Consider the following 3,920-nt stretch of genomic DNA (forward strand, 5'->3'; position numbering starts at 1 on the left):
CTTCCGTCGTACCTCTTGAAGTTGGCGGAGTTGTTTTTAAATTGGGAAAATTACCAAAACACCCCTCAAATTTCAAAAATTCCCAAAATACTCCCAACATTTTGTCAGAAATTCCCAAAATGCCCTTCAATTTTTCCACAATACCCATGGTTGCGAGATTAAATTTCTCCAAAGATAAAAAAATATGTAGCTTTTTATAAGAAGACTGATTGTCTATCAATACAGGATGCTAAAATTAGAATTTGAATTGGTCAAGTCAAATGAATTGCTTCTAGACATAATTGCTTTTTTTTTGCCAGGGAAATTCCACAAATTAGAGGGGTATTTTGGTAATTTCCTTTTAAATTTGGGGCGTGTTAAGACTGCTAACACTCGTCGCGGACCCTTGCCGGCATCACATGCTTGGTCTATTGAGGAGTCCGCTCACACACACCCTAGTGCCCACTGCGTGCGCATAGACAAACACACACACTTATTGGTTGTACATGGAGCGTCCATCACATGGGCTGGGTGGGCAAGCTAGAAGCCTCACTATAGCTCTTGGGCGTGACGCATCCTACCATGAGGGCATGGCAGACAGAGCTCCTTGTGTAGTTTAGGAAACAAATGGGATTCGTCCAAGATGGGATTAATTTGAAACTTACGTCGAGACAAAACCTTAACTTCGAAGAAACTCGTTTTCTTAAGGTCTTGTTTGAGTAGCCATTAAAAGGAAATGGAATTAAGTGATTTTAACTCAATGAACCTAATGCAAATTTCAATTAGGATTAAAACTTTAGTGAGAAGATTTGATGTGGATAACCCTTGCATAACATAGAAATGTTAAGTGTGAAATTTGTCTTAGATGTGCAACAGGGGATGGTCCTTTTTGGCTAGGAATGATAACCATTGGTCTATATAACTGAGATCGCCTTCATTCAAGGTCCTGAAATTAGGATTGAATGGGGAGTGAATCCCGGCCTGGTGGGAGGACCCGAGAATGCGTTTGGAAATTGGCATAGTAAGGTAGGCATGATGTCAACGGGAAAAGAGGAAGGAATATGGATCTAGGAAGGCATCAAATAAGGGAGAAATATGTGATTTAATTAAGAAAATCTTATAATTGTTTGGTAAAAGGGACCTTGGAAAGACTAGGAACCTAAATGGGCTATTTTGCAATTGTCCTCATTAGCCACACCTTTGCTCTGCTGCTCGTATTATTTATCTAAAAAAATCATAGAGTATATTAATTTTGTAAGCCTTTTCCAAACAAGATTTAAAAAATACGAATTGAAAATTGTGTAAGGTACCACCTTCACACGTGGCGGAGGAGACAAGATACCCAAGTCTTGGGACGAGGATAGGGTTATGCCTGAAGAAGTATATGTGACTGCTTGAAAGATAATTAGATAACTTTAATAATACTAAAAGAAATAGGAAGTAAAATAGTCTAAAAAAGAAAAAGGTGGGAATGACCTGATAAATGCACACTTACAAGGGTATGCAATAGTTTGCATGCTTCTTGAAAATGCTTGAAATGTATTCATGGTTCGACGTGTTTGAAATAATGTATCATAGTAGTACCTTGGAAAAGTGCATGTATGAAACGGGTTGGTGGGAGGGTGGTTTATGGAGGGTAAATTTGTTGGCCGAAAAGTTGAACCCAATTTTATGTTCTACATTAAGATAAGTCAAGAACGGGGGAAGGGATTCCAATCTACAGAGTGGGGATCAAACTTGGGAACGAGGGATTCATGTAGTTAGTAATTACTCTCATCTTAGGGGAATGCAATGATAGTTGTGCTCGGTCATAATCGGGGGGAAAGTGCAAGTAACCTTGAACCAAGGATGAATTAGAGAACTCCGTCCACTTGACCCTGGAAGGTTGAGCTCAAATTTAGTCTGATGACTTCGATTAGAAAGTTGAACCGATGAGGAAAGTTGTTTTCGGATCAAGGGATCCATAGGAGAAAAGTGAATATTAACACCCCTTTGTTTTGGCATCGAAGATCAGGAGGAGTCTTGTCTAGGTGTCGGTCTCAAGTGGGAGGGGTGTCAAAAATCGTGATGTACCCATTTGGAGATGGTGCAGCCGACAGTCCCTGGCATGGCCCTCATAGAAGCAAAAGGCAAAACACTGGTTTAGTGTTGATGGAACCTAGACATGTGACATTCAACAATTGGCATGACAAATTTAATGGGTCACTCCTTTTTGCTATAGAACCCCCACTCCCACCCTACTAGATTGAGTTGGATATAATGCTGTCAAAGTTACGTCCTGATAGAAGGACCTTTCAAATGCTGCGACGACTGACGTATACAAACATAATGATACAGGTACAAAATTTTTATGTCGAAATATTGGGAGGTGGTCCTTTGACTATTCGTTCGTGGGTGGTTGGCCATGCGGACCATTTACCGTTGGAAGAATGGTCGGATGAACTATACCAAGGGGTTGAGAATAGTTAGGCTTATCAAAGACTCTTTCAGATGTCTCATGTGGAGTAGCAATAGTACATGAGGGAGGAAATAATTGATATGGTAACTCAAACTATTTTTTATGGGAATGAGCGCTAACTATTGAAGTGAATGTATTGATAAGATACCTAGCCTTGAAATGGTTGCACTGCATTGCACATAAGGATGGGTGATTGCACTCCCCGGGGGGGGGGGGGTTTGAGCAACAAACATCAAATTTGCAAGCTCTCAAGCCAGAACAATGTCAAGGAAAACTATGTGCTCAAATTAAGAAAAAGACACTATAGTGAGGATTCTTACAGACCACCGCGCGTGTCAGGTGTTACCCTGTGCGAACTACGGAGTCCAAATTGGATTGTCATTAGTGTGGAGTGTTTGCAAGTTCCATGTTTTGGAAACAGAAGATATCAATGGATAGAGTAGTTTGGGTGCCTCTTTCGTAGGGTCACTATGTAAAGGGGTACACATGTCTCGTGCTGTATTGCAATTTGAGATCTTGATGAATAAGTAGTTACAATTTTCCTTTACCTTCTTGTTCATCTTATGTATTGCTATTTTTTCTGTTGTTGCTGTGTACAAAGATGTATCTGTGAAGAGGGTACTCAGTTCCATACCTCAATGTGTCGAGCATGGTACACCAAAACATACTTAAATTAATCATTACATTTCAAAATGTAACTATGTAAAAACAAATTTAGAGAGAAACTCTAAGTCTCTCACAACTTCAATTTTACAATATTCAAAATCTATGCTTAAGTCGCCATCACACTCGGAATTGAACTCTACCTGAGCATTCCCTCATTCTTCTCAAAGCAAACTAAAGTTGCCTGCCCTGCGAATATTGAACATATCCTACAATAAGTGCAGCCCACAGTATGAATGGAAAGCTGAGAGGTCGTCGAAAACTTATTGTATAGCTTTCAATAGTACATTGTAGTTGATATGCATGGCAATTTATGCATTGTCAGCCATAACGTGTTGTCAACAATGAGATTAGAAAAGGTCTTTTGAATTCAGCCGATAATATAATGAGAAAAAAGTGGGATGTTGTGCAAGCTACCGGGATGCATTCAACAACTAGCTTCTAGGGTAGAATCCAGCACTGTCATAGTTGGGAGGCAGGGGGTAGGTGTTGTGGACTATCAATCTGCTATCAATTAAAACTCTGCTACAAATGATGGATATCGCATCACAACGAGAATGAAAGTGAAGCTCCTCCAACGATTGTGTGACAACTCAGCAAATGGAGTCGCTGCCACCTCAGCGCACATTTGTTTTGTTGCTATCTGCACTATAGGCACTGTCAATGCTCTACAGACTTGCCACCTCAGCATCTGGAATCGGTAGTGGACACTTGTTGGCCCTCGTCCTTCTAATTGTGATGGCCAAGAGTGGTCGTGCAGTGATCATTTCCTGAATAAAGTGCTCCCGGCCTCCGTTGATTGCCATGTGGTCGCTCGTTA

The sequence above is a fragment of the Adiantum capillus-veneris genome, chromosome 21 (genome assembly GCF_014529385.1).
Source record: "Adiantum capillus-veneris isolate H3 chromosome 21, ASM1452938v2, whole genome shotgun sequence".
NCBI classification, from domain to species: Eukaryota; Viridiplantae; Streptophyta; class Polypodiopsida; order Polypodiales; family Pteridaceae; genus Adiantum; species Adiantum capillus-veneris.